The 26,022-nt window shown below is 44.3% G+C and overlaps 1 protein-coding gene across 3 annotated transcripts in view; it reads right to left on the reverse strand.

Annotated features, from left to right (window-relative positions):
• HMGA1 (high mobility group AT-hook 1) overlaps nucleotides 1–14,494 on the reverse strand; it is a 101,823-nt gene extending 87,329 nt beyond the window's left edge. For 2 of the 3 annotated variants that reach the window (XM_073575596.1, XM_073575598.1), the window contains exon 1: nucleotides 14,340–14,493. The gene's annotated coding sequence lies outside the window, so the exon portion shown is untranslated. Of the gene's footprint in view, nucleotides 1–14,339 lie in introns of all 3 variants that reach the window. The other variant, XM_073575597.1, reaches the window with a different exon arrangement.
• Between the last annotated feature and the right edge of the window lie 11,528 nt (nucleotides 14,495–26,022).

The following is a 26,022-nucleotide window of genomic DNA, read 5'->3' on the forward strand; positions in this document are numbered from 1 at the left end:
TGCACAAGGGCCCCCCGTCCCTATATTCCCCTCTGCTGGCATGCACAGGGCCCCCCGTCCCTATATTCCCCTCCGCTGGCATGTACAGGGCCCCCCGTCCCTATATTCCCCTCCGTTGGCATGCACAGGGCCCCCCGTCCCTATATTCCCTTGTTGGCAAGCACATGATAAAATAACAAACTCTTAATTCATCTTTCGATGATGGCTCCATGCTCCCAGTTCCCCAGTGGCTCTTCCTGTGTCGACATCCTCCTCCTGCGAGGGCACGCGGCAGCAGCTGCTCATTCAGGCACTTCATTGTAGCTTCAGGACCTTCCTTCACGTGACCAATAGGACCTGCGGTCACGTGACTCGCAGTGAACTCTGAGTCACGTGACCGCAGGTCCTATTGGTCACATCATGGAAGGTCCTGAAGCTACAATGAAGTGCCTGAATGAGCAGCTGCTGCCGCGCTCCCTCGCAGGAGGATGTCGGCATAGACACAGGAAGAGCCAAGGGGGAGCTGGAAGCAGGAGCCATCATCGGAAGGTGAATATAGTGACGGGACGGGGGGAGTGGAAGAGTGCAGGCACATGCAATATGCGCCGCTCCCGTCTACCAACTCGGCACGGCTTCAGCATTGAAGTGATGGACAGCGGGTGCAGTGAATATTACATGAGCCTAATGAACGAGAGCACTGACCACCCGCTGTCTCTGCAGCCCGCCCACCCCAGCCCCCTGACACCATGCCAGAGCCGCCCCCCCTACTCTATAGCACAGCAGCACACAGATTCGGATTATGAGACGCACCCCCCACTTTCCCCCCAAATTGTGGTGGAACAAAAGTGCGTCTTATAATCTGAAAAATAACGGTATATTTCTATATTTTGCATGCTTCAATAGTCTCCATGGTACTGTAGTATTTTGAGAAAATACAGTCATATGTTAAAGTTTGGGCACCCCTATTAATGTTAACCTTTTTTCTTTATAACAATTTTGTTTTTTTGCAACAGCTATTTCAGTTTCATATATCTAATAACTGATGGACTCAGTTATATTTCTGGATTCAAATGAGGTTTATTGTACTAACAGAAAATGTGCAATCTGCATTTAAACAAAATTTGACCGGTGCAAAAGTATGGACACCCTTATCATTTTCTTGATTTGAACACTCCTAACTACTTTTTACTGACTTCCTGAAGCACTAAATTGGTTTTATAACCTCATTGAGCTTTGAACTTCATAGCCAGGTGTATCAAATCATGAGAAAAGGTATTTAAGGTGGCCACTTGCAAGTAGTTCTCCTATTTGATTCTCCTATGAAGAGTGGCATCATGGGCTCCTCAAAACAACTCTCAAATGATCTGAAAACAAAGATTATTCAACATAGCTTTTCAGGGGAAGGATACAAAAAGTTGTCTCAGAGATTTAACCTGTCAGTTTCCACTGTGAGGAACATAGTAAGGAAATGGAAGAACACAGGTACAGTTCCTGTTAAGCCCAGAAGTGGCAGGCCAAGAAAAATATCAGAAAGGCAGAGAAGAAGAATGGTGAGAACAGTCAAGGACAATCCACAGACCACCTCCAAAGACCTGCAGCATCATCTTGCTGCAGATGGATTCACTGTGCATCGGTCAACAATACAGCGCACTTTGCACAAGGAGAAGCTGTATGGGAGAGTGATGCGAAAGAAGCCATTTCTGCAAGTACGCCACAAACAGAGTCGCCTGACGTATGCAAAAGCACATGTGGACAAGCCAGTTACATTTTGGAAGAAGGTCCTGTGGACTGATGAAACAAAGATTGAGTTGTTTGGTCATACAAAAAGGCGTTATGCATGGAGGCTAAAAAACACAGCATTCCAAGAAAAACACTTGCTACCCACAGTAAAATTTGGTGGAGGTTCCATCATGCTTTGGGGCTGTGTGGCCAATGCCAGCACCGGGAATCTTGTTAAAGTTGAGGGTCGCATGGATTCAACTCAGTATCAGCAGATTCTTGACAATAATGTGCAAGAATCAGTGACGAAGTTGAAGTTACACAGGGGATGGATATTTCAGCAAGACAATGATCCAAAACACTGCTCCAAATCTACTCAGGCATTCATGCAAAGGAACAATTACAATGTTCTGGAATGGCCATCCCAGTCCCCAGACCTGAATATCATTGAACATCTGTGGGATGATTTGAAGCGGGCTGTCCATGCTCAGCGACCATCAAACTTAACTGAACTGGAATTGTTTTGTAAAAAGGAATGGTCACAAATACCTTCATCCAGGATCCAGGAACTCATTAATAGCTACAGGAAGCGACTAGAGGCTGTTATTTTTGCAAAAGGAGGATCTGCGAAATATTAATGTCACTTTTATGTTGAGGTGCCCATACTTTTGCACCGGTCAAATTTTGTTTAAATGCAGATTGCGCATTTTCTGTTAGTACAATAAACCTCATTTGAATCCAGAAATATAACCGAGTCCATCAGTTATTAGATATATGAAACTAAAATAGCGGTTGCAAAAACCAAAATTGTTATAAAGAAAAAAGGATAACATTAATAGGGGTGCCCAAACTTTAACATATGACTGTATATATGTAATGTTCAAATCACTCCCATTTCGCCCCATTCAAAAAAAAACAAAACAAAACAAATATACACATATGTGGTATTGTCACGTTCAGAATCACCCCATCAATATGAAAAAAAGAATTAACCCGATTGCTACATGGCGGAAGAGGAGAAAAAAAAAAGTTGAAACGCTAGAGCGTTTGTTTTTTTTTTGTAACATTGCATTAAAATGAAATAACAGGTGATCAAAAGATTGTATCTGCACCAAAATGATATAGTTAAAAACACCGGCTCAGCATGCTAATAAGCCCTCAGTCAGCCCCGGATCACGAAAAATAGAGACGCTACGGGTATTGAAAAATGTATTTTTCTTTTTAAACAAACTTTGGAATTTCTTTTCACCAATTAAACAAGAACCTAGACATGTTTGGTGTCTGTGAACTCATAATGACCTGGATAATCATAATGTCAAGTCGGTTTTACCATTTTGTGAACATGGTAAAAAAAAAAAACAACCATGGAATTGCACTTTTTTGCAATTTCACAATACTTGGAATTTTTTTCTCATTTTCCAGTACAAGTTATGTTAAAACCAATGGTGTTGTTCAAAAGTACAACTTGTCCCACAAAAAACAAGCCCTCACATGGCCATTTTGACCAAAAAAAAATTAAAAAGTTATGGCTCTGGGAAGAAGGGGAGTAAAAAACTTAAACGCAAAAACAAAAATACCTCTGGTCGTTAAGGGGTTAAGAAAAAAAGGCATGCATGTCCATGGAAAACAACAGTAGGGGATGATTGCAGAATCCTTTCTATGCTCAAGAAAAAAAAACTTCACAACATCTACCAAAATGAACAACACTCTCCAGTAGAGTTGAGCGACTTTGGTCGGTTCGGGTTTCATGAAACAAAATTTGTTTCAGATGAAACTGGTCCGACTAGGGCAAAAAAAGTTGGAGTTTCGTCCGAAATCCGACCCCAATGCAAGTCAATGGGAAATAAAAGTCGGCATTGAGCGGATGACATTCATCCACTCAATGCCGACTTTTATTCCCCATTAACTTGCATTGAGGTCAGGTTTTGGACGAAACTCCGACTTTTTTTGCCCTAGTCGGACCAGTTTCATCCGAAACAAATTTTGTTTCATGAAACCCGATCCGACTAAAGTCGCTCATCTCTACTCTCCAGGATTAGATGTTTCAGTATCAAAGTCTACCATAAAGAGAACTCTCCATGAAAGCAAATACAGAGGGTTCACCACAAGGTGCAAAACAATAATCAGCCTGAGGGTCTGTACACATGTTGCGGATTCTACTTCGAATCCGCAGCAGATTCTCCTGCATTGTACAGTACCATTATATCCTATGTAAAATAAACGCTGTGCACATGCTGCGGAAAAATCCGCAGCAGAAACGCTGCAAGTTCATTTCCGCAGCATGTCAATTTTTTGTGCGGATTCCACAGCATTCTACACCTGCTCCATTATAGGAATCCGCAGGTGTAAAAACGCAGGTGAAATTCGCACAAAATCTGCAGAAAATCCGCACTAAATTCGCAGGTCATTTTACCTGCGGATTTAGCAAAATCTGCAACGTGTGCACATACCTTTAGGCCGGGTCACACTTGCGAGAAACTCTGACAAGTCTCGTGTCTCAATACCCGGCGGGACCGGAGTGTGCAGCTGCATGTATTTCTATGCAGCCACAGACTCCCGTCCAGAATGTTGGCGGAAGTCCGGGTATTGAGATGCGAGACTTGTGTGAGTTTCTCACAAGTGTGACCCCAGCCTTAAAAATATAAGGGTATAAAGGGCAGATTAGACTTTGTCAAAAGATAAAAATCTGAAGAATTCAGCCCTGTTCTGGGAAAGCAGGATGAAGGCAAGATGAAAGTATGGAGAAGGATTGGAACAGATCATAATCCAAAGCACACAACATCCTCTGTAAAACATGGTGAAGTCAGTGTGATGAGGGAATGAATGGCTTCCAATATCACGGGGTCATTAGGGCTTATTGATCTAACTGCTCAGATTCAACCAAATGCATCAAGGTTGATTAGAGGGCACTGCACAGTACAGATAGATAAGGAACAAAAAATATTCTGTAAAAACAACCAGGCATTTACTGGCAAAGAAGTGGAATATTCTGCAATGACAGAGTCAGTCATCAGATCTCAACACCATTGACCATGCATTTTAAATAAGAGAACCTGTCAGCAGGATTTAGCCCTATAAACTAAAAGGAGTGGAGCTGTGATGCTGATTAATAGGATACCTGATGTGAAGCGATCCTCTCAGTGGCTGCTAAATACTCACTTTAGGGCAGTTTCACACGTCCAGATAGTACCGGAAAAACCAGTACCGGAGCTATCCGTGTACGTGTGGCACACGTGCCGCATCAGGACCACATGGACGGCGCCGGGAAGAAGCGCTACAGTAAGCGCTGTTCACGGCGTCTGGTGCTGACCGCGGCTGTAATTCTCCTCTCCTGCTTTGCCGGCAGGAGAGCAGAATGAATGAAAACCCGATGTGGGGTCCCCCTCATTCTCTGAACCATCCAGACAAAACTTACAGCTGGGGGCTGCATCCCTCAGCAGTCAGCTTCAGCCAGGTTGGTTGTGAAGAATAGAGGGAACCCCACGCTGTTTTTTTAAATTATTTAAATAAATTAGGTACCCCCTATTTTTGACAACCAACCTGACTGAAGCCAACAGCTGAGGGCTGATATTCTCAGGCTGATAAAGGGCCATTGATCTTGGCCCCCCCCCCAGCTGCACAGAAAAGGCGCATCTATTAGATGCATCTAATCTGGAGCTTTGCCCCGTTCTTCCCACTTGCCCTGTAGCTGTGGCAAGTGGGGTAATAAAGGGGTTAATGCCACCTTTCTATTATAAGGTGACATTAAGCCCAGATTAGTAATAGCGAGGTGTCAATAAGACACCTATCCATTACTAATCCTACAGTAAATAAAGGTAGAAAAAAGAGAGAAAATAATCCAGCTCACCGTACTGCCTTGCTGGTAGAATCCAAATCCTGCGCACAGATTTGACTAGGCAGTCAATCAATAGTGGAAAATAAAAAAGAGAAATTCCAGCGCCAGAAATGGAAAATTAAAAATCCATTTTATTGTGCCAATGTACCGTATATTAAAATTCCAGCAGGTACAGCATATCAGTCGGATGACTGCAGAACAACGCGTTTCGATGCCTCAGGTCTTAATCATGTACATGATTAAGACTTGAGGCGTCGAAACGCGTTGTTCTGCAGTCATCCGACTGATATGCTGTACCTGCTGGAATTTTAATATACATTGGCACAATAAAATGGATTTTTAATTTTCCATTTCTGGCGCTGGAATTTCTCTTTTTTCTTTTACAGTAAATAAAGGGTTAAATAAACACACACACACACACACACACACAATAAGAATACATTCTTTTAATGAAAGAATACAACACACACATTTTTATAATCTTTATTGCACTGGTAATTCCTTAGTGAAGCCCTCGATCTTCTGAAAAAAAAGTTGAAAATAATAAAGCAAATACTGTATATACATTACCTGTCCGGTGGCTCAGTCACGTCCCGCGGCGTAAATCCATCTCAGGGGTTAATACATTTACAGTCGGAGCGCTGCTAATACAGCTGCGCTCCCGACTGTAAATGACTTCTTCCCGGCGGTTCATGAGCACGGAGGACTGTGTGAACAGTTCTCAGTGTGCAGCACATGTTGCGGGCCGTGTGTCCGTGTTAAAATGGACATGTCTCCGTGTTTTGCACATGGACACCAGTCCGTGAAAACACGCTGACATCTGCATAGATCCATTCATTTGAATGGGACTACGTGTGTCAGTGTCTACAGTACGTGAGAAGACTGTCACTATACGTACCGAAGACACTGACATGTGAAACCGGCCTTATGAAGTTTTCTGAAAATGACGTGTGCTTTGGGGCGGGACATAGGGGCAGAATATTCTTATCGTTCTCGGTCCCCCAACCAGCCTCCTTTGTTTTTTGTGCAGGTCACTGATTTTTCAGTGACCTGCCTTTTTCTTTTTTTTTCTTTCAAATTCTGCGTTGCTGTGACTACAAGGGCAGCACGTGCACAGTGGTAGCATACGCAGAGCTGAAATCTCGATATGCGCTGCCACCTGTTTCATTTTATTGAAGTCCTGCACACAGGACGCCAGCTCCGACTGGGTATGCGACGCCCACACAATGATGACAGCACGGAATTTTAAAAAGGAGGCAGGTTACTGAACCAGTGAGTTGCATGAGAAACAGGAGGTGGAGGGGCGTGGAGAACGAGAAGACTCTTCCCCCATGTCCAACTGCTAAGCACATGGTAGCACAGAAGATGTCAATTTTCGAGGTGGGTGAACTTGTGGATATTTGAGTCCGGTCAAACATTTTAAAAAATTTTGGTTCGAGTACCAGAATGGTACTCAAACCAGATTCAAATGAATAGGGGACCCGAACTAACTTCCATCATTTCCAAGGCTGTGATCTGTGTGACATCACAGGAAGCACCAGTTCTGATAGACAGCAAGATCAGCATGTGGGCCAGCAGCTCTGACTAGAGTTAAAAGTTACAGCTGGTCACAGGCGTCACCTGATGAGAGTACTACTCATCATCCTTCAGTTGCTCTCGCTGATTGCATCCATTTTAAGGCTAAGTGCCCACATTGCAGAAATGCTGGGGAAATGTCCGCAGCATTTCCCCAACTCCCTGCTGCGGATAAAATGCATGTGGAATTCGACAAGTGTGACCAACTTTTTACTATTGATGCTGCCTATGCAGCATCAGTAGTAAAAGATAGGATGTTAAAAATAATTTAAAAAAATAAAAAATATTGTTATTCTCACCTTCTGACAGCCCCCGATCTCCTCAGCGGTGCTCAAGGTACGTTCCGTTCCCAGGGATGCTTTGCGCGAAGGACCTTTGTGACGTCATGCTTGCGAGACCGCAACATCATCTCAGGTGATGCGAGCAATGCATCCCTGGGAACGGAAGATGCTGGCAGCGTGGCCGAGACGTGGGAGGACTCCCGGGGGCGAGTATATCCCGATTTTTTATTTTAATTCTATTTTTAACAGGATTATGGTAGCCAGGGCATGGAGGAAACTCTCCTCCAGACCCTGGGTACCATCCGCAGATGAAGGGCTCACTTTACGCATGGTGGGCATAGCCACATGCGTAAAGTGAGCGTTTCAATGCAATCCTATGGCAACGGAATCGCCGCGATTCCGCAGAAATAATGAACATGCTGCGGATTTTACCGCTATGCGATTCCGTAGCTGTAAAATCCGCAGCATGGACACAGCAACTGCAGAATCCCATAGGAATCCATGGGGATGCGTTTTTTAAGCGTTTCCGCTGCGGGAAAAACGCGGCGGAAACGCTTAAAAAACGCAACGTGGGCACAGAGCCTTAAAAAAATTACAACCCAAAGATGTCAGCTTTATATTGACTGGTTAATTAGAGTGGTCCACATGTCATTTTTTAATTTAAATAAATAGTAAAAAAAAAATGCATGGGGTCCCCATAATTTTTGACAAGCAGACAAGCTAAAAACAGACAGCTGGGAGCTGGTATTCTAAGACTAGGAAGGGGCCATGGATATTGGCCCTCGCCAGCCTAAAAATAGCAGCCCGCAGCCATCTCAGAAAATTCTTGCGCTTTGCCTAGCTCTTCCTACTTGCCCTGGTGCGGTGGCAAGTAGGGTAAGTCAGTAATGGAGAGGAATCTATCAGAATCCCCCATTAATAACCCATAGTTTAATGAAATAAAGACAAAGTAAAGTCCGTTAATTGAAATAAAAATACATTTAAAAAAAAAAAATCACAGAACCTCTTAACCATGACTTTTTATTTTAATCTTTGATGAATAAATGGGTAAAGAAGAGGAGGAGTGCTTATGTCAAATAAAGGACTTTACTTGTCTCCGTCTTTGTGACATAAGAAACCGGGGTTAGTAATGGTGGCATCTTATAAATGCGTCTTCATTATTAACCTGTGGGCTTGATGTCAGCGGCCATAAAACAGCTGACATCAACCCCACAACTATTACCCCACTTGCCACCGCACTAGGGCATGTGAAGAGAGCTGGGAAAGCACCAAAATTGGCACATCTAGTAGATACTCCTTTTCTTCGGCAGCTGTGGGCTTCTATTTTTAGGCTGAGGAGAGACAATATCTATGACCCTTTCCCAGTCAGAATACCAGTTCACAGCTGTCTGCTTTAGCTTGGCTGGTTATAAAAAATAGGTGAGACCACACGCTTTTTTTATTTAAATAATTAAAGAAAAAAAAACTCGGGTAACAAGCTTTATTTTTTATGTCTGTAAGTTTATCTCAATTGACAGTGCCCGCTTAGCACGAGGTCAGGGCCGCTGTGAACTGAAACAACCTTACTGTTGTGGGGTTGATGTCCGCTATTTTATGGCCGCTGGCCTAAAGCTCACAGGTTAGTAACACAATAGTAAGATTGTAATAAAGGCAACAAAAATATTTTTCTTTGAAATCAAACCCCTCACCCTTTTACCCATTTACTTAAAGTAAAAATAATCAAACACCTTATTTCCTCACCTGTCCAAATACAATACAGAGGGAAACCACAGCATTTTTTTTATTGCACAGGTGCCAGCTGTTGAGTACTCTCACTGCCATCAGCAAGAACAGGTGTAGGATGATGAGTGCCATATTCATCAGCCGACACCTGTGACCGCCGGTCACAGTTAGTGGCTCACACCCAGTCTTCGGACAGCGTGGAAACCGCAGATCTCTGACTAGCAGTAATTAACTTACCGCCAATCAGCGTTTCTTGCGCTGTCATGCAGCTGACCGCATGGGAAACAGCCGATGTTCTGGCTGCCTAACTCTAAGGGAATGTTTTCGTGGTCAGTATCCAGCAGCGCTTTGGACGCAGCACATGTCCGCTCCATCCAACGCGCTGCCGGCTTTTGAACGCAGGTGATTCCGCATATGTTCATTGAACCGTGCGGAATCACTGCATCCAATACACTGAAAAGGTGACTCCACAAGATAAATAGACATGCTGCAGTCTGGAAAGACGCGCCGCATGTCTGGTTACGCAGGGAAGCCGGAGGCGTCCCTGTACGCATAGTGGAGATGGGATTTCATTAAATTCCCTCCACTATGCTGTAACATCTGGCCTCTGCGCGTTCAACACTGCAGATGTACACAGCGTCCAACCTGCAGCGTTTACTGGCCATGGAAACACACCCTAAAAGTAACACGGATTTCCTGGAAAAGTCAGTGTTCGGGATCCGTGCCAGAACATTAGGTATTCGGTATGGACCCCGTAACTTAACTGTTCGGGTTCACCCATCACTACTCATTTTCTGAAAACTTCATGAGTATTCAGCAGCCATTAAGCAGATCCCTTCACATCAGGGATCATATTATTGAGCATCACAGTGCCATTATTGCCATGCCTTTAATTTATAGGGCTATATCCTGCTGATAGGGTCTCCAAGAAAAAGCTTGAGGCAGAAAGACCCACAAACAACTAAAGTCAGCTGCAGTAAATGCCTGGCAAAGCATCACAAAAGAGGAAACCCAGCATTTGATGACATCCGTGGCTTCCAGACTTCAGGCAGTCATTACCGGCAAAGGTTTCTCTACAAAGTATTTAAGATGAACATTTCATTCATAAGAAAGGTAATTTGTCCAATTACGGTACTTTTAAGCCTCTGATGTGAGGAGACTGTAGAAAAACGGCTGCAATTCCTAAACATTTCACAGGATATTTTTGCTCAATTCCTTTAATTGAACCTGAAAGTCTACACATGACTTGTGTTTCATTTAAAAAAAAACAAAAAATAGTAGCATGCAGAGCCAAAAATCACAGATTGAACTGAATTTTGAAAGAGCAACAAATAGTTGGGGGGGGGGGGGGGGGGTAGGGTGGGTGAAACCCTGCCGACATCTACTGTATATACTCGTGTATAAGCCGAAATTTTCAGCCCATTTTTTTGGGCTGAAAGTCCCCCTTTCGGCTTATACGCGAGTCATATACCGGGTGTGGGCGGGGGAATGGGAAGCGGGGGTGTAAGAGACCATACTCACCCTCTCCTGGCACGTCTCTGCAGCTCCGGCTTCTCCCTGCGTTCAGCGGTCAAGTGGTACCGCTCATTAAACTAATGAATATGCGCATATTCATGAGTTTAATGAGCGGTACCATGTGACCGCTGAAGGAAGAAGACAACCAAGGGAGAAGTCGGGGCTGCAGAGAAGATCATGCGCCAGGAGGTGATGAGTATGACGGGGGCAGAGCAATATTCACCTGTCCCCGTTCCATCGCCGTGCACCGCTGTGTCTCCGGGCCCTCCTGCTGTGACGTTATGGGGCAGCATTAACCCTTGTGCAGCAGCATATTATGGGGGGTATTTATAGAGCATCTTATGGGGCAGCATTAACCCTTGTGCAACAGCATATGGGGGGTATTTATGGAGCTTCTTACGGGGCAGCATTAACCCTTGTGCGGCAGTATATGGGGGGTATTTATGGAGCATCTTATGGGGCAGCATTAACCCTTGTGCAGCAGCATATGGGGGGTATTTATGGAGCATCTTACAAGGCAGCATTAACCCTTGTGCAGCAGCATATGGGGGGTATTTATGGAGCATCTTATGGGGCAGCATTAACCCTTGTGCAGCAGCATATGGGGGGTATTTATGGAGCACCTTACGGGGCAGCATTAACCCTTGTGCAGCAGCACATGGGGGTATTTATGAAGCATCTTATGGGGCAGTATTAATCCTTGTGCAGCAGCATATGGGGGGTATTTATGGAGCATCTTACGGGGCAGCATTAACCCTTGTGCAGCAGAATATGGGGGTATTTATGGAGCATCTTATGGGGCAGCATTAACCCTTGTGCAGCAGCATATGGGGGTATTTATGGAGCATCTTCTTGGGCCAGCATTAACCCTTGTGCAGCAGAGTATGTGGGGTTTTATCTATGGAGCATCTTATTGGACCACCATTAACCCTCGGCTTATACATGAGTCAAGTTTTCCCAGTTTTTTGTGGCAAAATTAGGGGAGGTCGGCTTATACATGAGTATATACGGTATATCATTTAGGGATATTTCAATTTGCTTTGTAAAAAATGGGGCCCAATCTAGGGCTACTGTAAATCAATGTGAATACACTTAAAAACAGCTGCAAAAACGGGCATCAACGTGGGCACCAAAGAGCGTTAATGAAAGGGTTAAATGACTTTAGGCCACTGATATCACACTGCAGACAAATAGAACAGGGAGCCCCACATCAAAACCAGGTCTTTCCAGCCTGGTCCAAATGGGTTCTGGGCATCAGAACTGGCATCAAAGTGGGCAGTCGATTTTGGCCATTTGAATAAGTAACTGGTGTTTTTAAGGGGTTAAATGACTTTGGGCCACTGATCTCACACTAAGAATATACAGATAGTGATGCCCTGCATCAAACACAGGTCCCTGTAGCCTGGCCCAAATGGTTTCTGGGCATCAGAACTGGCATCAAAGTGTGCAGACAGACCATTTTCACAGATTTGAATAAGTAACTGGTGGTTTTAAGGGGTTAAATGACTTTGGACCACTGATCTCACACCAAGAACACACAGATGAGCATTCTTAAGGTCCCGTTTCACTTAGCGACGCACCAGCGATCCCGACAACCATACGACCTGGTAAGGATCGCTGGTGCGTCGCTAAATGGTCGCTAGTAAGCTGCCAAACAGGCAGATCTCTTCAGCGACGCAGCAACCATCCAGCGATCTGTAGAACAACCTCGGCGGTCGTTGGTACCTTGTCACACAGCAGCTTTTCTGACGATTCCCGTCTGCGTCCCTGAGTTCTGCGTTGCCAACGAGGTCGCTCGGCGGCGGTAAAACACAGCGATGCGCGTTGGCCAGCGGGACGCTGACGATGAAAAAATGGCCCAAGACATTTGAGCACGATCAGTGATATCCAGCAGGGGGGCCAGTCGCCGCTGCGTCACATGTAGCGAGATCGCTGGCGCGTCACAAAATGGGTGACGCTTCAGTGATCTCGCTATGTGAGACGGGGCTTTAGGCTGGGATCACACATGCGAGGAATACGGCAGAATCTCACGTTAATACTTGGCTCTCAGGAGCGGAGCGTGCGGCCGCATAGCAATACATGGAGCCGTAAACTCCGCTCCTGAGTGCCGGGTATTAAAATGTGAGACTCGGCCGTATTCCTCTCATGTGTGATCCAGACCTAAGTGTGAGATCAATGGCCCAATGGCTCCGCCTACTTCCGCATGCATCCTGCGTACCTATCTTTAACATGCAACATGTTGCATTCCCGTGCGGTCGGTGGGCACGTCAAAACGATGCATGCGGACGCATCCACATACAACGCACGTCCCTGCGTACCTAATGTTAAAGACAACAGGACGCATGTGAAAGTAGGCGGAACTTAAGGGAGGAAGTATGCAGCCATACGCAGAGCACCCAAACGCAAGTGTGAACTTAGGCTTACTTATTTAAATCTGTGAAAATTGGCTGCTTGCCCACTTTGATGCCAGTTCTAATGCCCAGAACCCATTTAGGCCAGGCTGGAGAGACCTGGGTTTGATGCTGGGCATCACTGTGTATTCTTAGTGTGATATCATTGGCCCCAAGTCATTTAACCCCTTATAAACAGGTTTATTCAAATTTTTGGAAAAGGTCTGTTTGTCCACTTTGATGCCAGTTCTGATGCCCATAACCCATTTGTATGTTTATAACTTTGTATGTACCCCCCCCCGTCTTATGTACAGCACCATGGAATTAATGGTGCTATATAAATAAATAATAATAATTTGGACTAGGCTGGAGACCTGGGTTTGATGTGCGGCTCCCTGTTCTATATATATGCAGTGTGACAACAGTGGCCCAAAGTCACTTAACCCTTTTATTAACGCCCTTAGGTGCCCACTTTGATACCCATTATTGTGCCAGTTTTACAGTTTTTGTAGCCGTTTTAAAGTGTATTCACATCAGGGCGCCTCGCTGCATTGTATGTTATTATTGTGATATTTATTTTTTGTTATTAAACCTGTAAAAAAAAAAACAGAAAAAAAATTGCCGAGTAAGAAACCAATTTCCGCCTCTCTATTCACAGTACTTTGGGATAGCTGTGGATACTTTGGAACATATTGTGTATAGTCCATAAAGGGAAAATGAGGCTGGAGAATCGTCCTGTGAGAGGAAACAGCGAGGTAAATCAGGCAATCAGCAACTACCTGCTGGCAAGTTAGACACAGCCAAAGATAACCCCTTTCATGTGAGTCTGATGAGGGGTCTCTAGCTACCAGAAGTCCTGGACCTCCACAAAACAGCTATGTCTCAACAGATCTCAAAATGGAGAAAATGCTACAAAGTAGCTGAGGACACCTGCTCTATTTATTGTTAGGCATATAGCTAGTAATGTAACATCCCCCAGGGCAGGAAGAGCACGAATACCTGGCTGGCCTAGAACCCCCACAGAAGTGGCCGGCTACTTCAGCTGACTAGTCCCAATCACGTCCCTCGTTTGGGCACCAGGAAGCCATTGCTCAGCACGCGAGCTGCACCCATTCATCTCCCGCCGCACAGAGGCACCGCCATGCAGCCAAGGGGTCGGGCTTCCCTCCCCCGATACCGCAGCCAGCTCTCTGTGCACGCCACCGAGCTATTGCTCCCAGCACAGAACCCGCGGCCAGTGCACGGAACCCCCGGCATCGTCCTATGCGCCATTATGCCACACCGCCAGCTCGGCGCTAAGTAGCCGCAGAACACAATGCTTACCCTATCTGTGCAGGAAAGGACAATTACCCCTGCCCCTCCCCCGCACCTATATTTATAGTAGCGGAGAAGATTAAAGGCTTGGAGGGCGGGATTGTGTCCTGCGATGTCATCTGAAGGAGGAAAGGAAGGCGTCGTCTAATCCTCCGCGCCAACCTGCTATTATTATCAGGGGCCGTGTGGGACACGTGACGGCGCCTCCATAGGCCGCACATCAGGTGACGCGGGAAATCACCTCAGAGCTACTCCTGACAATGGGACATCCTCCTCCCTTGTTCCCGCGCTGTCGCCCAGACTATGGCCATGTGGTGACGACCTGCTCCCACAGCGTGTATGTACGTGTGGTCTTATCCTCTAGGTAAACAGGAGATAGCACAAAAGGCACATTTGTGTTATGCCTGCGTATGAGGATGGTGACAAGCAGATGTCAGCCATTTAGCACTCAGTGTCCTCAGTATAGTACAGCGAAGACGACCATTATACTTAACCGTGAAATAAATTCACATACGGTCACCAGACACTACAATGATACATGGAGGCATAGTGACTGGCTGCTATGGGGTGCATGAGTTTGGGGAGACGGCTCGATGTCCCCGTCTTTGTATCCTAAAAATCAAAGACACTAGTGGGCATAAACCTTTGCAGGGGAGATCATAGTGTGAACTGTATGGACATTATGGCTAGCGGGGCGTCTACTATAGATTAGGCCTCTTTCACACGTCAGTTTTTTGCATCAGTCAAAATCCGCCAAAAGGACGGATGGCGGATCCGTTTTAGTACTGATGACAACGGATGCCACCTGTCCGTTTTTTTGACGGATCCGCAAAATGAAGAATTTTAATGGAATCGCAGCCTGGAGAGAGAGAGTCCGGCACCCAGATAGAATTTCGGGTTAAATGAGTGGAGGATCCGCCAAAAAAAAAAACGTTGCAAGCTCCGTTTTCAAATCTTTGAGGATGGTGACGGACAGCAACTTTTGGCGGATCCTCAAAAAAAACGGATGAAACAGACTGCAATCCGTCACAATCCGCCATTAATGGAAGTCAATGGGGGAAAAAAACGGATCCTCAAAAGAAAATTGAGGATCCGTTTTTTTCAAAACCTGGCGGATTGTGACTGATTGTAAAAAACTGAAGTGTGAAAGAGGCCTTAGCTGGAGGCATCATATTGTGTTAAGGAGTCACTACAGTCCTTCGGCCAGACTGGGGCAAACAAGCAGTGCTGGCATACAGACCCAACCAGCGAATTTTGCTTTACCCAGTCATGCCCTTCACCGGTATGATTGACCACACAGCTCTATTTACATACTGATCTTCAAAGCTACGTTTCTCGGGATTGTAGGGTTCCCTGGGGTCAGATCTGCAGTGAACAGAAAGTCATCACCTTTTCATAAGAAAGGAAATAACTTCCAAACTTGTGCTAACTAGAGTTGAGCGATACCGTCCGATACTTCAAAGTATCGGATCGGAATGGATCGGCCGATCTTTAAAAAAAGTATCGGTATTTCCGATACCGGAAGTCCCATTCAAGTCTATGGGACTTCCGGTATCGGAATAAGAAAAACCCTGTTTTTGCCTTGTACAGCCTCTCTGGGGTCTGTACGGGCCTTTCGGGGGGCTGTGCCGGCCTGCCAGGGGGTCTGTGCAGGCTCCGGTGGTCTGTGCCGGCCTGCCGGGGGGCTGAGCCGGCCTGCCGGTGGTCTGTGCAGGCTCCGGGGGGCTGTGCCGGCCTGCCGGTGGTCTGTGCAGGCTCCGGGGGGCTGTGCCGGCCTGCCGGGGGGCTGTGCCGGCCTGCCGGGGGGCTGTGCAGGCTTCGGGGGTCTGTGCAGGCATCGTCCGATGGGACTACAAGTCCCATCGGGCGATGCCTGCTACCATGACAGTGATTGACACATTAGCCAATGATGGGACAGTAGTAGTCCCATCATCCGGCTAATGTGTTGAATGTAAAAATAAAAAAAAAAAAATTACATGCTACATACATGCTACATACATACAACATGCATACTACATACATGCTACATTCATACTACATACTACATACATGCTACATTCATACTACATAAATACTACATGCAACATACATACTACATATATACTACATACATACTACATATATACTACATGCATGCTACATACATACTGCATGCTACATACATACTACATGCTACATACATACCACATATATACTACATACATACTACATGCATGCTACATACATACTACATACATACTACATACATACTACATGCATGCTACATGCTACATACATAACACATATATACTACTTGCATGCTACATACATACTACATGCTACATACATACCACATACATACTACATGCATGCTACATACATACTACATGCATGCTACATACATACTATATGCTACATACTACATATATACTACATGCATGCTACATACATACTACATGCTACATACATACTACATATATACTACATGCATGCTACATACATACTACATGCTACATACATACTACATATATACTACATGCATGCTACATACATACTACATGCTACATACATACTACATATATACTACATGCATGCTACATACATACTACATGCTACATACATACTACATATATACTACATGCATGCTACATACATACTACATGCTACATACATACTACATATATACTACATGCATGCTACATACTACATGCTACATACATACTACATATATACTACATGCATGCTACATACATACATACATACTACATGCATGCTACATACATACTACATGCTACATACATACCACATACATACCACATATATACTACATGCATGCTACATACATACTACATGCTACATACATACTACATATATACTACATGCATGCTACATACATACTACATGCTACATACATACTACATACATACTACATATATACTACATGCATGCTACATACATACTGCATGCTACATGCATGCTACATACATACTACATACATACTACATGCTACATACATACCACATATATACTACATACATACAATACATTCATACAATACATACATAGACATACAGTACATATAACATAGAGTAACATACTTACCAATACTTGTCACATTGTTCCCCGAAGCCATTGTCTTTTCCGGAATAAATATTAACATAACAAACCACAAAAATACTCACCCACGATCCGAAGCAGTCCACGAGTGTGTCCCACGACGATCTTGGGTAGAGAACTGCAGCATCAGCTGTTGCTGCCGTTCTCTACGGGCTGCAGGAATCCAATGACGGAAGGTAGGTATCCTTCCGCACTGTATTCCTCCGCCACTTAAAAAAAAAAAAGTCCCTAGTCTCACTTTATGCCATTGCTGTGTGGGAATTTCCCACGCAGCAATGGCATAAAGTGAGACTAGGGACTTTTTTTTTTTTAAGTGGCGGAGGAATACATTGCGGAAGGATACCTACCTTCCGTCATTGGATTCCTGCAGCCCGTAGAGAACGGCAGCATCATCTGATGCTGCAGTTCTCTACCCAAGATCGTCGTGGGACACACTCGTGGACTGCTTCGGATCGTGGGTGAGTATTTTTGTGGTTTGTTATGTTAATATTTATTCCGGAAAAGACAATGGCTTCGGGGAACAATGTGACAAGTATTGGTAAGTATGTTACTCTATGTTATATGTACTGTATGTCTATGTATGTATTGTATGAATGTATTGTATGTATGTAGTATATATGTGGTATGTATGTAGCATGTAGTATGTATGTAGTATGTATGTAGCATGCATGTAGCATGCAGTATGTATGTAGCATGCATGTAGTATATATGTAGTATGTATGTAGCATGTATGTAGTATGTATGTGGTATGTATGTAGCATGTAGTATGTATGTAGCATGCATGTAGTATGTATGTAGCATGTAGTATGTATGTAGTATGTATGTGGTATGTATGTAGCATGTAGTATGTATGTAGCATGCATGTAGTATGTATGTAGCATGTAGTATGTATGTAGTATGTATGTGGTATGTATGTAGCATGTAGTATGTATGTAGCATGCATGTAGCTAGCATGTAGTATGTATGTAGCATGCATGTAGCATGCATGTAGTATTTATGTAGCATGCATGTAGTATGTATGTAGTATGTATGTAGTATGTATGTAGCATGCATGTAGTATGTATGTAGTATGTATGTAGTATATATGTAGTATGTATGTAGCATGTAGCATGCATGTAGTATGTATGTGGTATGTATGTAGCATGTAGCATGCATGTAGTATATATGTAGTATGTATGTAGCATGTAGTATGTATGTAGTATGTATGTGGTATGTATGTAGCATGTAGTATGTATGTGGTATGTATGTAGCATGTAGTATGTATGTAGCATGCATGTAGTATGCATGTAGTATGTATGTAGTATGTATGTAGCATGCATGTAGTATGTATGTAGTATGTATGTAGCATGCATGTAGTATGTATGTAGTATGTATGTAGTATGTATGTAGCATGCAGTATGTAGCATGTATGTAGTATGTATGTAGTATATATGTAGTATGTATGTAGCATGTAGTATGTATGTAGCATGTAGTATGTATGTAGCATGCAGTATGTATGTAGCATGCATGTAGTATATATGTAGTATGTATGTAGCATGTAGTATGTATGTAGCATGCATGTAGTATATATGTAGTATGTATGTAGCATGTAGTATGTATGTAGCATGCATGTAGTATGTATGTAGTATGTATGTAGTATTTTTTTTTTTTTTAACATTTAACACATTAGCCGGATGATGGGACTACTACTGTCCCATCATTGGCTAATGTGTCAATCACTGTCATGGTAGCAGGCATCGCCAGATGGGACTTGTTGTCCCATCGGACGATGCTTGCACAGACCCCCGGACATCAGCACAGCCCCCCGGCAGGCCGGCACAGCCCCCCGGCAGGCCGGTACAGACCCCCACAGGGTGCACAGACCACCGGCAGGCCGGCACAGCCCCCCGGCAGGCCGGTACAGACCCCCACAGGGTGCACAGACCACCGGCAGGCCGGCACAGCCCCCCGGCAGGCCGGTACAGACCCCGGGCAGTCCACACAGCCCCCCGGCAGGCCGGCAGAGACCCCCGGAAGGCCCGAAATGACGGCGCATCATGATGCGCACACACCGCGCATCATGATGACGTCAGGCTGTCAATCATTTTGAACTTCCGATTCCGATGCCGAATTCCGATATTGAAAAAATATCGGAAGTCGGTATCGGAATTCCGATACAGCAAGTATCGGCCGATACCCGATACTTGCGGTATCGGAATGCTCAACACTAGTGCTAACCCATTTAAAGGGAATCTATCACCCCCTGGGATGTATATGACCTATTAATATGGGCATACAGGTAATAAAAAGGTTAGACTAGGGGGTGACAGATTCCATTTAAACAGTTTTTTTTAGATTTATTTTTATTTTCCCATAGGAATGTAGAAAATAATAAACCAATAATGAGAATCTAAAGTCCAATGTCACATCTCTGACAACAGGACAGGAGTAGTGGTACTGTGCAGAGTATATATACAGAATAATACAGATACTGAGGATTACATCCAGTATACAGGACAGGATGAGTGTTGCTGTGCAGTGTAAATTTGTATATATATACACCGTATATACTCGCGTATAAGCCGAGATTTACAGTCCATTTTTTTGGGCTGAAAGTCCCCCTCTCGGCTTATACTCGAGTCGGCGGTGGAGGGGGGGTGTCAGGTCATACTTACCCCCTCCTGGCGCGGTCTCTGCAGCCCCCCTGCTTCTCCCGGTCTCAGGCTCCTTCCTTCAGCGGTCACATGGTACCGCTCATTAAAGTCATGAATATGCGCATATTTCTTACTTTAATGAGCGGAACCACGTGACCGCTGAAGGAAGGAGCTTGAGACCGGGATAAGCGTGGCTGCAGAGACCACGCCAGGAGGGGGTAAGTATAAGCTATATTCACCTGGCCCGGGTCCATCGCTGTGCGCTGCTCTGTCCTCTCCGCGTCCTCTGTGATGTTCAGGTCAGAGGACGCGACGACGTAGTTAGTGCACACCGCGCCCTCTGCCTGAACGTCACTGACAGAGGGACCTGGCAGAGCGACGCGCAGCAATGGAGCAGGGATCGTAAATATCGCCAGTGCCGGGGTCCTGAGCCAGCGGTGATATCAGAACTATGAAGCAGCAATATATGGGGGCATAAACTATGGAGCAGCATATGGAGGGGCGTGGCTTGCAGGGGAGCAGAGCGGTCCTGTTTCTCGGGAGCTCCTGCGTTTCCCTAACTTAAGCTTTCAAAAGATTGCTGAATCGTGGAATATTTGCACTAAAGACCAAGGTGAACATGCCAAGAAGGAGATACAAGAAGAAAAAAGCAGCTCCTGTGGAGAAGGATCGCTCGGCAGGACCAAGAAGCTCCGGGAGAGGGTCCGGTATAGGCCTAACTCCGGCTGAAGATAAACAAAGCAGGACTCCGCTCCGTGATGATCCATGCAGCGGGAGGAGGATGAAGAAAGCTTCTGGTGTCCGGCAGGCTAGTCGGACATTAGCGGAGGGGTCCCCTGGGCTCAGCGCGGTCCTGGTCGCAACAAGTGAAGAAAGCCAGGAGACCGCGGTGAGTGACACGGCCGCGCGGCTGCAGGGGAAGAGTGGCGCTGAAACTCTTGCCGCACCGTGGATTGGATTGGTCGGGCCGTCTATCAGCAGCTGTGGAGGGACTCTGGATCTATCAAATGCCCGACCCGATCACCATATTCTGACGGTAGGGTCCCCGGGGCTTGGCGTGGTCAAGGCTGTAAAAGATGAAAGCCGGGAGACCGCGGTGGATGCCGTAGCCGCGCAGCTGCGGGAGACTCATCAATGGAGTTCCCGCTTCACCGCTGGGTGAGTGTGCCGGATCATCGTCCCCTAATCCATATAGAAGGGGCCCGGGTCCATTTGGGGTTCAGCCAACCTATAGGTCATTGGAGATGGGGTCACCTGGGTTCAGTGCGACCTCGGCCTCAGCCGTAGAAGATTTAAAGAAGCAACAGGAGAATGCAGTTAAGGCTGTAGGTCAACAGCTTCAGGGGAGGGATGTCCATGAATATCCTGCCCTGTTATTACCTGGTCCAGCTGAATCTACACTCACTAACATACAGTCATGTGTTAAAGTTTGGGCACCCCTATTAATGTTAACCTGTTTTCTTTATAACAATTTTGTTTTTTGCAACAGCTATTTCAGTTTCATATATCTAATAACTGATGGACTCAGTTATATTTCTGGATTCAAATGAGGTTTATTGTACTAATAGAAAATGTGCAATCTGCATTTAAACAAAATTTGACCGGTGCAAAAGTATGGGCACCTCAACATAAAAGTGACATTAATATTTCGTAGATCCTCCTTTTGCAAAAATAACAGCCTCTACTAACTTCCTGTAGCTATTAATGAGTTCCTGGATCCTGGATGAAGGTATTTGTGACCATTCCTGTTTACAAAACAATTCCAGTTCAGTTAAGTTTGATGGTCGCCGAGCATGGACAGCCCGCTTCAAATCATCCCACAGATGTTCAATGATATTCAGGTCTGGGGACTGGGATGGCCATTCCAGAACATTGTAATTGTTCCTCTGCATGAATGCCTGAGTAGATTTGGAGCGGTGTTTTGGATCATTGTCTTGCTGAAATATCCATCCCCTGCGTAACTTCAACTTCGTCACTGATTCTTGCACATTATTGTCAAGAATCTGCTGATACTGAGTTGAATCCATGCGACCCTCAACTTTAACAAGATTCCCGGTGCCGGCATTGGCCACACAGCCCCAAAGCATGATGGAACCTCCACCAAATTTTACTGTGGGTAGCAAGTGTTTTTCTTGGAATGCTGTGTTTTTTAGCCTCCATGCATAACGTCTTTTTGTATGACCAAACAACTCAATCTTTGTTTCATCAGTCCACAGGACCTTCTTCCAAAATGTAACTGGCTTGTCCAAATGTGCTTTTGCATACCTCAGACGACTCTGTTTGTGGCGTGCTTGCAGAAACGGCTTCTTTCGCATCACTCTCCCATACAGCTTCTCCTTGTGCAAAGTGCGTTGTATTGTTGACCGATGCACAGTGACACCATCTGCAGCAAGATGATGCTGCAGGTCTTTGGAGGTGGTCTGTGGATTGTCCTTGACTGTTCTCACCATTCTTCTTCTCTGCCTTTCTGATATTTTTCTTGGCCTGCCACTTCTGGGCTTAACAAGGACTGTACCTGTGTTCTTCCATTTCCTTACTATGTTCTCACAGTGGAAACTAACAGGTTAAATCTCTGAGACAACTTTTTGTATCTTTCCCCTGAAAAGCTATGTTGAATAATCTTTGTTTTCAGATCATTTGAGAGTTGTTTTGAGGAGCCCAAGATGCCACTCGTCATAGGAGAATCAAATAGGAGAACTACTTGCAAGTGGTTACCTTAAATACCTTTTCTCATGATTTGATACACCTGGCTATGAAGTTCAAAGCTCAATGAGGTTACAAAACCAATTTAGTGCTTCAGGAAGTCAGTAAAAAGTAGTTAGGCGTGTTCAAATCAAGAAAATGATAAGGGTGCCCATACTTTTGCATCGGTCAAATTTTGCTTAAATGCAGATTGCACATTTTCTGTTAGTACAATAAACCTCATTTGAATCCAGAAATATAACTGAGTCCATCAGTTATTAGATATATGAAACTGGAATAGCTGTTGCAAAAACCAAAATTGTTATAAAGAAAAAAGGTTAACATTAATAGAGGTGCCCAAACTCTAACATATGACTGTATATATTAACAGCAATCTGCGGCATGATGCAGCTGAATTTGTGCCAGGAACCATGGGTATAAGGAAAGGCTGGCTGTTATCGGTGGGATCGTTGGTGGAGAGGGGAACCCTGTCGCAGAATAACATAATCGTAGGGTCTTTTAATAATAATAAAGTGGTTTCACAGCTTCATATCCGAGTGGAAGATAAGGAGAAATTCCCTATTAAAACCGTCCTTAAAGAGGCATCAGGAAACACTTGTAATCAACTGTTAAAAGGGGGAATAAGCAAAAAACCACCACTAATTTTGGTGAGGTCCATTCTTCCTCTGGGTAAATATTCAGGCTGATAATCAAAATAATGAAGGGGGCAAAATACTAGTGGATACTAATAAGGGGCTGCAAGAGAACAAATCTATAATCTTATTGAATGGGGTACGAGAGGAATTATCTTCTGTTTCATCGGAAGAGGAGGAATCTTTTAATGTTTTTCTTAATCAGTCTAGAGGTGATAACTACGTTAATTCAACAGCTATTGTTCGTGAGACAATTGCAGACACCTGTAAAAAAGCAATTGACTGTTTAAGTGCTTTTTTTTAAAAAGGTGTTCTAAACATCAAGAGCCTCCTTCTATTTATATTTCCAAGGAGACACATGTTAACCACCAACCAGACTTAAGGCTAAGTGCACACGTTGCAGAAAATTTCTGCTCAAAAACCTGAATCACTTCCAGGAAACCGCACCTATTTTTCCGCGGCGGTTTTTGCTCGTTTTTTGCACAGTTTTGATATGCTTTTGATGCGTTTTTTTCCGCAGTGGTTTCAAACCACATGGAAGAAGCCAAAACCGCGGAAAAATCTGCAAAATTAATTAGCATGCTGCGGTTTTAACCGCGATGCGTTTTTTTCGCGGTAAAAAACGCATCAATGTGCACAAAAAGAGCAAAATGCATAGAAATGACTGGGAAGCTTATTTTTAGCGGTTTTATAGCGGTTTTATAGTGAAAACCGTGGTAAAAAGTGCTAAAAAAACGCTGTGTGTGAACACAGCCTAAATCATACTACAGATTGTGACTCAGTCATATCTTCTGATGATAATGAAGAGTCAGAAAGTGTTTGTTCAGAGGAATCTGTTGGGGAGGGGATCTCTATTAACAATTCTGAATGCGACTTGACTGACGGGAGTGATTTAGATGAGGCTCCTTCGTTTGGCTCTGATCCACCGGAGGGTTCTGGCAGTCATGAGGATATTAAAAACACTCATATATTTCAAGTTGATAGCCCTACAATAACCCAAAAGAAGATTGAGGCGGGTGATGAAGAGACCTTTTTTAATGCAACTACACTAGATAATATTCCGGTTTCTGAAGTCTATCCTACGGAAAACTTCCTAGTTAAGTTATGTAAAGCTTTTCTAACCGCGTTGAATAAACTGGGAATCAACAGCGAGAGTAATTCAGGAACTGACAAAGCTAAAACATCAGAAAGTCTAATTAAGCAACTTTTTAAAGATTTTTTATCAAAAATTGTCAAGGATTCTGAAGAGAAATTTAATAGTGCACCCAACTTCTCTCTTCAAAAAGTGGAATCTACGTTTAAAAACCAAGAAATCTCGTGTTCTAAAGACGTTTTTGATCTTCGTGAAATCTCGAATTCTTTGAGCAACATTCAGAAAGATATCACCTCCTTTAGAAGCTGTTTGACCAACTATGAAGACTTAAAAAGGAAAAATAACGTTAAAATTAGAGGTATCCCGCAGTCAATTCATTCATCCCGACTAAGAGATTACATCTCCTCAATGGTGCGTTATCTAATACCGGGAACTGAGGAGAAAAACCTCATTGAGAAAGTATATAGGATTCGAAGACCTTCTTCCTTGCCGTCTAACTTACCTTGCGATGTCATCGTCTCGTTTTACCCGACATGGGTGAGAAACTTCCTTCTTGGAATTTCTAAAGAATCAATCTTCCTCACATCACCATATAAGAATTTAATTTTCTTTAAAGATCTATCTAGGAACACTATGCTAAAACGCAGATCATTTCATCAGACGACAATAGAACTTCGTCGTGCTGGTCTAAATTATAACTGGTCCCAAACGTCCTCATTGATCCTGAAATACGCCTCCAAGATAATTCATATCCAATCTCCGGAGGAGGGTGTGGACTTTCTTAAAAAGGCCGGATTGGTCCCTTACACATCTTCCTCCAGCGTTCTCCACCCATCTGCGCAGGACCTTCGTCTTCATCATACCTGAACTCTGTGGACTGCGCATTTCTACGCATTTCTTCTTGTGTAGAGCAAGACAGGGAGGGGGGAGCAGTTGAATAAGCCCCGCCCATCGGACCGGACTGCGGCAGTTTACATACATCTGAACCGATATAAAAAAGGTATTTATGCATGAAAGGTGCGGGGTCAGGGGGAAGCAAAAGTACTAAGAGAATCCTTATGTGACACACAATTGAATGATATCATTATATGATATCTCAAAAAAGGGTGACAGATTCCCTTTAAGACTCCCTCCCTTTGATATGCATGAGTAAGGCTAGTTTCACACTTGCTTTTTTTTGCAGCGCGTTTTTCCCGCAAAAAAACGCATTAAAAAAACGCATACAAACGCTGCGTTTTTTTCCATCATTTTAATGCGCATGCAGGAAAAAAACGCAGCGTTTTTGCGCGTTTGTATGCGTTTTTTGTGCGTTTGCGTTTTTTTACAGATTTTGGAAAAACCCCACAAAAAAGAAAAAACAACCATTCAACAACACACAAGACCAATGGGACTTCATTGTGGGTGTGGTATGTTAATATATATAGACCCTGTCTACAGTATTCTTCACATTTGCTTGATTCTTCTCGTGACCATGGATCTGCGCTGGAAGAGTTTTCACTTCAACTTGGATTTGGACATCGCGATGGCTCAGGCGT

Source organism: Dendrobates tinctorius, unplaced genomic scaffold (genome assembly GCF_039654945.1).
Source record: "Dendrobates tinctorius isolate UK_male_01 unplaced genomic scaffold, ASM3965494v1 ptg000045l, whole genome shotgun sequence".
NCBI lineage: Eukaryota > Metazoa > Chordata > Amphibia > Anura > Dendrobatidae > Dendrobates > Dendrobates tinctorius.